Below are 8492 nucleotides of genomic sequence, written 5' to 3'. Positions count from 1 at the left end.
CCTCACGCTTGTACATTCAGTATATGCATGTCCAATTTCCTTGCACTTACCACACACCACCTTTGTACAGGCATCCACAAAGTGACCCAGCTCCCCACATCTCCTGCACAGTTTTGGCTGCCCTTGGTAGAACACAAGGCCTCTATTTTCACCTAATCCAATCAAGGAAGGAATGTGTTTAAATCCACCATAACCATTTTTGTCTTCATGCAACGAAATAGGTACTCTCCATGCACAGTTCCAGATGCCATCATCATCCAAGACTTTCTGAGGCTCACCTTTCACTAAACAATACTTAGACAACCATGTCACAATATCTTCCTTCATCACCATCTCATTAAACATGCGAACAATCACAGTCCTATTAGAAAGATCCGTCAGCTTCTGCCATTCAAACATTCTAATCAGGCCCACATCTTTTTTCTCTTCTATTTTTCTCCAAAATTCTTCCAATAACTTTGCCGATTTGAAACTAACGTCAAAACCAATTCCCTTCGGCAAAGTAATTAAGCAATTGACATCTAATGCCTTAACCTTTAACTCTTTCTGTAACACCTTCCTTGAAAAGTCCAACCGTGAAATATCACCCGAGTGAGCCGAGCCCTCACCACTCTTGTACACCAAACGCACGCAAAAGTAACGGCGCATGCCGACCCTACAGGCCGCCATGGCCGTTACAAATGTGTCAAAAGCAAAGCAAACCAAACCTAAACCTCTTCTGTCCACCAAACCCTATTCCCTTAATCTTATACTCGCACGAAAACTCTACTCTCGACTTCTGGGTTTAACCCTTTACATCTCCAACACTGGTTAGAGACTCAGTGTTTCCCGGGCTCAGCGGTTATATAGGACAGGACTCGGCGAGCTGCAGGTGAAACTCGTTGTTCTGCACTCCCCGTGCGGAATGCGCGTCTCCTCCCTCCAGACTCATCAAACCGCCTTCATACTCTACAGTGGGAAAAAAAAACTCCCTTTACTGTCTTCATACAGTACATCCCTCTTAAATCCCAGTACTGGGTTTCTCTGTTACAAGCAGAAACAATAAAAGCACTGAAAGCAGGAAGTTATTTCTGCTCGTAGGCATAAATACATTTTCTGATTCCTAAAACCTAATAAAATCCATGTAAGTCTCCTTCTCGTCCCCAATGCACATAACTGAATATAAACCAGTCAAGTTCAGGTACTTTTCTGATGTATATGAATACACGAGTTCTGGCGCAGCTGTTACAACAAAGATACTTAACTTTTTTTTCATACGAGCTCTTGCCGTTTTTAAATTGAATATTTTTTTCATTTCGGTAAATCACACCAAACACCAGCAACACTCATCGTAAGCATCTGACCAATCACATTCCTGAATTTTAAACCCATTTAGTATTTATTTTTAACTTGTTTTAAGTATTCTTGCCATTTTTAGCATATTGTAAGTGGATTTTTTCAAACATTTTATTTTTTAAATCATATCAACCCATTGTAACTTCCCATTGATAATTCCTGAGCTTTATAACTGTGTATTATTTCTTTTCACCTTGTTTTATTTTTTTATTAGTTTACAGAGCTTTTTAATATATTGTGAGCATTTTAGTTTCATTTTAAAATAGGACTATCAATGCTCCTGACTTTTAAACCTGCATTTATTCTGACATTATTCTCTCCACCTGCAGATGAGGGAGGTATTTGATTTTAAATTTGTTGATTTTGGGGGAAAATGTACATTAATTTCCTTGTATGTATCACCAGTGGGAAACTTGGCATTTTTGGATGAATTGCAATCTTTACTTCAAGGCCTTCAGACTGATATAGAAATGACGGGAGATTTAAATGACACATTTGATAAATCAGACAGGAACAGCATAACATCTAAAATGGCAGAAATTTGCTTTAAAAAGAAAACCACAATTTGTACGATATCATATTTCAATATCAAGTTCAGATGAAGGATTTGAAGAAGCAACAGCGATAGGAAAGTACATTGATTTTGGGACAATGTTTGCATCTGAATAATCCTTCCTCCTGAAAAGAAGAAAAAAAAAACGTGTTTTGAGTCTCAGCCTTCAGGATCCCAAAAAAACTTGGAAAGTTCTTTCCGATGTATTTTGGATAAAGTTCTAACTTTCATAGAAGATAAATTTTATCAGTTGAATGCAGTCGATACTTTCGACTTTTTATATGATGACAGGACCTACATTTAGGACTCAGTACTGATAACACTGCTGCTATTGATAGAGTAGAAATAAGTGATGTATTGGCAGTTTTTTTTTCTGAGGAAAGAGGTCCTAGAACACCTCCTATAAAAATGTTATAGATTCACAGCAAGAAATATTTTTCCACCTCATCTAATGCTATTGCATTAACGAGGCTGAAGTTGGCTTCTTATTCGCCAGCTTCTTTGCGTTTTTCGTTCAATCTTAAATGCTGCTGCTGTGATGTTATGCCGCCTTTTCGCCTGAAGATGGATCTCTACAGTCATTTTTAAAAATACTTATCCGGATGTATTACTGTACATATCCTCAGTAAAGGGAATATGTAAGTAGAGACTGTCCAAATTGCATTTTTGTATGAAACACATTTCAGAAACAGAACTCACAATAAAACAAACTGGCATGTTATACCACGAGTAAATAAGACAAAGGCAAAACATAAGTTCACTGGCACTTTCTGCATATTTTCCACAACCTTGCCTTCTGATCATTAAAAGTCTCAAACTCTTGCATTTTGCAAGAAATTTTAATATAGCGGTTTAAATGGGATATTTAGAACATGGCATATGAGAATATATGGTTAACTGAGGATGAGCAGAGGGTGATCGCACTTTCTGCTTATTGCTGTGAACCTACCTCCTGGTTATAAAAATGTCTAAAAATTCTGACACAGATGTGTGAGAAACAATGGAAAAGACTATCAAAATCCTGAACTTCAGGACATTTTACTGTACCATTTTAAAAATATGACCCTCTGAACATGGCATGTGAGAAAATGGCATGTGAAAATGCATTGGGAAAAGGTGAATGCAATTTCTGCTGAATTGCTATGGCCCACCCTCCTGATTACAAACTCGTCTCACATTTTTGACACTGAGGTGTGAGACAACATGTAACAGGCACTCATAATCGTGAAGTACAAGACATTTTACTGTTACGTTTTTTTTTAATAATGACCCTCTGAACATGGCATGTGGGGATTTATAGTCAACAAAATAGCACACATTCTGCCAATTTGCTTTGTCCCTCCTTCCTCGTTACCAAAACATCTTAGTATACTGACACTAAGGTAAATATCAGAGTCAACCGATACTGATCAGGTTCTGCTGCTGCTGAGCCCGCACCCTTCACCATAAGGTCCAATTCCCCAAGCCTGCTGACCATATATGTCCATCCCTTCTCATCAAAACTCGTATTTTCACAGGGTACCCTTCAGAAATCGCAGTATAGAATGAAAAAAACCTCCAATAGATTTCGGCCGCTGTTGGGGATTTTCCTTTAAAAACAAATTAATCTCCGGAAATTTTACAGAGTGTATCACTTTCACCGAGACCGAGAAGTGTTAAACTGTACATGAGTCTTTGTGGCTCAGTTGTTAACCAAAAGGGTGGTGGTTTGAGCCCTCCCAGGGACGCTCTGAGCCTTTTAATGTACACACCCTCCTCACTTCATTTCTCCACGGCCGGTCTTGTACCGCTAACAAATACAGAGCCCGTAGGAGGCATTAAGCTCGCATATATAGCTGACTGTGTATATAATGAAGAAGCAGAGGTTAGTTTCTCATCTGCGCGTTACAGAGCCTTACGCAACTCCTACTGTACCAACAGCTAGGGTTTGATTCCTGCACGGGCTATTAGTTGAAAGGCCATTGTAAATGACGTGTAAGAGATTTATAGATACTGTTAGACCACCAGCCATCTTGCCTGTGGTTCTTATAATGAATTATATATTTTATTTCTTTCTCCTCGTTGATCATGAAATCATGTAATTAGAGAAATGTATTTTTTCATGAGGAAAACCAGCACAAGCAAATGTAAAGTTTAGAGCAGCGCTCAATAAAAACGATCAGAAACCGAAAGCGCTTATTATGCGGATCAGTATATTCCGATACCGCTGGTTCTGCAGAAGAAATAAGAAAAGCCGAACTCCTAACACTGTGTTGCCATTAAGGCTACATTGTTAAAATAAAAATGTATCGTCACCTTTCTGAACGTGATTATTAGACACCTGTTGAGAGATCGTTCAGCGAGCGAGTAATAAAAAAATACTTCGCTTCCAATCTCTGCTGTCACTGTAAACTCGGACGTGATGTTCCGCAGATGTACAGTGTGCCTTTCCTCTTGTTGTATTCAAGAGTACTCACTGTGTGAGCTCCTCACTGCTTTTCCTTTACTTTTCCTGTGATTATCTACGTGGAGTGCGGTGACAAGATAGTCTTGAACATTTTCGGTTTGTGAATGGAAACACTAAAGAAAATACAAGTGAACTTTTAAAATAACCACAGTACAGCTAGAGGAGTGGAAGATAAAATACGATTTATAATGAAATTTACAATACACTTAAGGAAAACACAACCGCCCGAACAGGGACTTGAACCCTGGACCCTCAGATTAAAAGTCTGATGCTCTACCGACTGAGCTATCCGGGCTCTGGTCAAAAAGGGACACTGTCGGGATCCTCGGAAGTCACATGTCTCTTCTTGTGCCGAAGCGCAGTCATACCTGAACCGTCTGGAATGTCTACTGACAGACTTTATCCAGAAGCGACGGCGCCAGTCCCAGTAGAATGAGTGAGAAATACAGCATGACATGGGGAGGTAAGGGGCTCCCACAATTAATCTTTCCTCACATTACTGATTTTTTCAATAGCATTTTGACCTTTTTTCACATTCAGATTTTTCCCGTTTAATGAGATCTTTTAATCAACAACATTAAGAAAGAAAACAAATGGAACATTTTTTGGAACAACAATTAAAAAAAAACCTTTCGATGCCTTGGTTCTATAACTGTGCACACCCTTTATTAAGGAAGTTGTAACTATGCTGAGATTTAAAGAGCATTTCTGTAGAGAAAACAAAACATTTTTTCTGCCTTGATGTTAAGCTCAGGGAGCCTGCCTTTTAGAAATTCTATCTCTAAACACCTTGTGCAGCCTCCTGAGAGACTAACAAATATTGTTTAGAGAAATTGGCTCACACACCGGAAGGCACTAACGTTTCTCTTCGTTAGAGTATGTGAATAACTGTTTAACCCAAAATGTTTGGAATTGTGATTTTGTTAAAATTAAATAAATCGTCTATCACCAGCACGAAATTATTATGAAAGTAAGATTTTTTTAATATCATAAACTGTGAGACATGAAGAGAATTTACACGTCGTATCCTTCGCTTTGTCTCTTAAATTAAGCGTTCGGGATTCAAACCTGTGTTCGGACTGTTGTGTTTCTTGAATTTCTTATAATCATCAAATGTCGTTGTTTAGTCCATCAGTGTTTTTCTCGGTTGTACAATGGAATTCGCGCAGTTTTCAGCTCAGTGCGGAGTCCAGAGGGAGGACTCGCTCGCTGAATAATCTCTCAAGAAATCCCGGGTGAGATTCAACAGGTGTTTTCTGCAACAGCCATGACACGTCTGAAGACCTCTGGATTTCCTGAAGATGGCATAAAATTAGTTCAAATTATTTGATAGTTAACAGAACTAAATGCTTTCGAGGTACATTTAAAACAGCAGAGCAACACCATAGCACTTCGAGTGTGCCTGAATTTAATTGTGTAAACTCGGTGGTACACCAGGACGTGCATTGAAGTGAAAGCAGGAAGCGCTGCGACATGCACTGTGCAGATCCCGCCACACTAAGAGGTGATAGGGTCTGTTCGATGCACAAAGAACGCTTTGAAAAGCGTAAAAAGCAAGGTATTCCGAGTTGGTTGTTTGAGTTTTCTGTTCAGACGCGAAATGCTGAAATGATCTCTCGGCTCCTCGGTTGTCATTTCTGCTCCGTAAAGGAATCACAGCACGTGTCGGCTTCCAGCACGGTGGGTCGGGACACGATGCTGGGGGCCGGAGAGAGCGATGTCTTCCTCCTTAGTATAGTGGTGAGTATCCCCACCTGTCACGCAGGAGACCGGGGTACATCAGGACGCGCATTGAAGTGAAGGTAGGAAGCGCTGCGACATGCACTGTGCAGATCCCGCCACTCTAAGAGGTGAGTGGGTCTGTTCGATCACAGCGCTAGGCGAATCCCCAAAGAGTGTGCGTGGCGACAGAAGAAGCCGGTCTGCTTCCGCCCGGTTTCAAACCAGGTACCTTTTACATGTGAGGCGAACGTGATAACCACTAAACTATGGAAACAGTGGGACACTGTGCCCAGTGGCCCAGTGCTGAGCTTCGCCAATGCGATTCAGCTGCTTCCAGTGCCTTTATTGGAGTGCACTGATGGACCGTGCTCTCTCCAGAGACCAGCCCGCCTGTCATGGATGGAGCAGGAAAGGCGGCACCACATTCTACAGCCCTCTCCACGCAATCGATGCAATCGGGCTACTGGAGTGGAGAAAATCTCCTCTCCAGAAAGTGCAAATATCATCTTGGAGAGTATAAATCCTATTGCCGAAGGTCAGCACTGTCTACCAGAGTAACCCTCCCACCTCCTGCAGGTTTCCGAGCTGTAGCAATGATCGGTTCGTCTCACACGCGAGAAGTCTTCGGTTGGAAACAAGCGCCGTCTCTTCTCGCACGTTTTGCACATGTTCGAGTGGTTTTAATGCGGCTCCTTCGTACACGGTGCTGATCTTTTGGAAAGCAGGAGGCAAAACTGACACGTTCCCATACCAGGAGACGAACACGGGTGGCCTGGGTGAAAACCAGGAATCCTAACCACTAGACCATATGGGAGCATGCAGTCACCCTGTTCCGGGCATCATGCAAGCAAACTATATAAATATGAGAAAACACGCAAGAGAGTTTGACACTCAGTGTCGAAGGGTCGATGTATACTGGGGCTCAGTTGAAATGCAACGTCAGGACTTTTCTGAATTATGTCACACGAAGAGAGCACAGCCTTTTCCGCCCTGCTACATGCATCTCGCTAACTCGCCGTGATCGTATAGTAGTCAGTACTTTGCGTTGTGGCCACAACAACCCTGGTTTGAATCCGGGTCGCGGCAGAATAGGGGCGTCTGCTCTTACTACTTGCACGAATGAAGGCAAAAAAAAAGCTAATCGATGTGAACGAACGGCGCTTTACAGAAGAGTACTGCCTAACTGGATTGTTGATGAACGACAGAAGCCACTCTGACCTCTTCTCTGTTTTCTTCAATGACTTACTAAGGATCTTCTTCACATTCGCCCATCCAGGGGAAGCCAGTTACACCAAAGCAAACGCAGGAAAGTGCATTTCAAGCAGAGACCAGGAGGGACCAGTTTACACCGAGAGTGGTCGGAGTATGGAACAATGCACCCAGCCCCATTGCTGGAGCCAATTCTTGATGAGATCTTGGGCTCACTAAGAGGCCCCCGCTGGATGCTAATCTTTCTGTTGTTCTTGCAGGTCCTGCGCTGCTTTTGAGCCGACAAAGCTCGTCTTGGTCTGTCGGCACAGCCCAATTGCAAATGATCGGCTCCGCGTACAGAAGGAACGTGCGTTTGGCGCAAGAGTGCATGAAGGCACCGGAAATACATTGGGAACAAAAGACCGGTCGCTCAAGACCTCTGTGAAGTACAGGAGCATGCAAGAAGAGGCCGTTTCCACCCGGTCTCGAACCAGGGACCTCTCGCGTGTTAGGCAAACATGATACCCGCTACACTACAGAAACCTGCTGGGGGCGGCTGCTGGTGTCTCACTTGCGTTTCGGGCTGAGAAAGGGAAGCGTCACTTTAGGAAGGGGGCGCTGGAGAGAGGAACAAAGGGCGCAATGAAACAAAATGCAGAAACCCGGGATCGAACCAGGGACCTCATAATCTTCAGTCTAACGCTGTCCCAACTGACCTTTTTTCGGCTGCACGCGCAGCCCACAGCCACCTGTTCCAGCCTTCCTGTGTTGCGGCATGAGCACACCAAGAGGAGCGGGAGAGTGTTACGGAAAGCCACCCAGCTGCGCCCTCTGAGCTCTGTCCAGCGCAACTTCCTTGCATGGACTCCTGCCTGCGACGGGCAGGAAACAATTAGCAAGAACAGAACAACACCCCACGGGTGTCTCATGACCACACCTTAGGTTGTGACACGTGCAGGTGTGAGGGGTTGCCGGGCCACTTTGGACCAGAGCTTGGGCGGAGGGGGGGCGGGAAAGCAGACAAAGAGGTGACACCTCAAGGTCTGCACGATCACAGCTCTCCGCCACCCCAAGCTTCCGCTCGACAAGCTACTGGACACACCTGTCCCTCCTCACACAGATCGTGGAAAAGCCCCCGAGTGGACACGATGCACAGACAGAGCACGGGGAGCCGCCGCCTGCGACATGGCTCCAGGCAGGACTCCACTCCGCACTCATTGAATTCGATCTTTGTATTCTCTTTGC

At 43.5% G+C, this 8492-nt stretch overlaps 1 non-coding gene across 1 annotated transcript; it reads right to left on the bottom strand.

Annotated features, from left to right (window-relative positions):
* Positions 1-4556: 4556 nt before the first annotated feature.
* trnak-uuu (transfer RNA lysine (anticodon UUU)) lies at positions 4557-4629 on the bottom strand. The gene has a single exon. It is a non-coding gene; the product is annotated as a tRNA-Lys (tRNA).
* Positions 4630-8492: the final 3863 nt, after the last annotated feature.

This window comes from Atractosteus spatula, chromosome 10, assembly GCF_055471065.1.
Source record: "Atractosteus spatula isolate fAtrSpa1 chromosome 10, fAtrSpa1.hap1, whole genome shotgun sequence".
In the NCBI taxonomy this organism is placed as follows: Eukaryota; Metazoa; Chordata; class Actinopteri; order Semionotiformes; family Lepisosteidae; genus Atractosteus; species Atractosteus spatula.
This window is presented reverse-complemented; position numbering and strand designations above follow the sequence as displayed.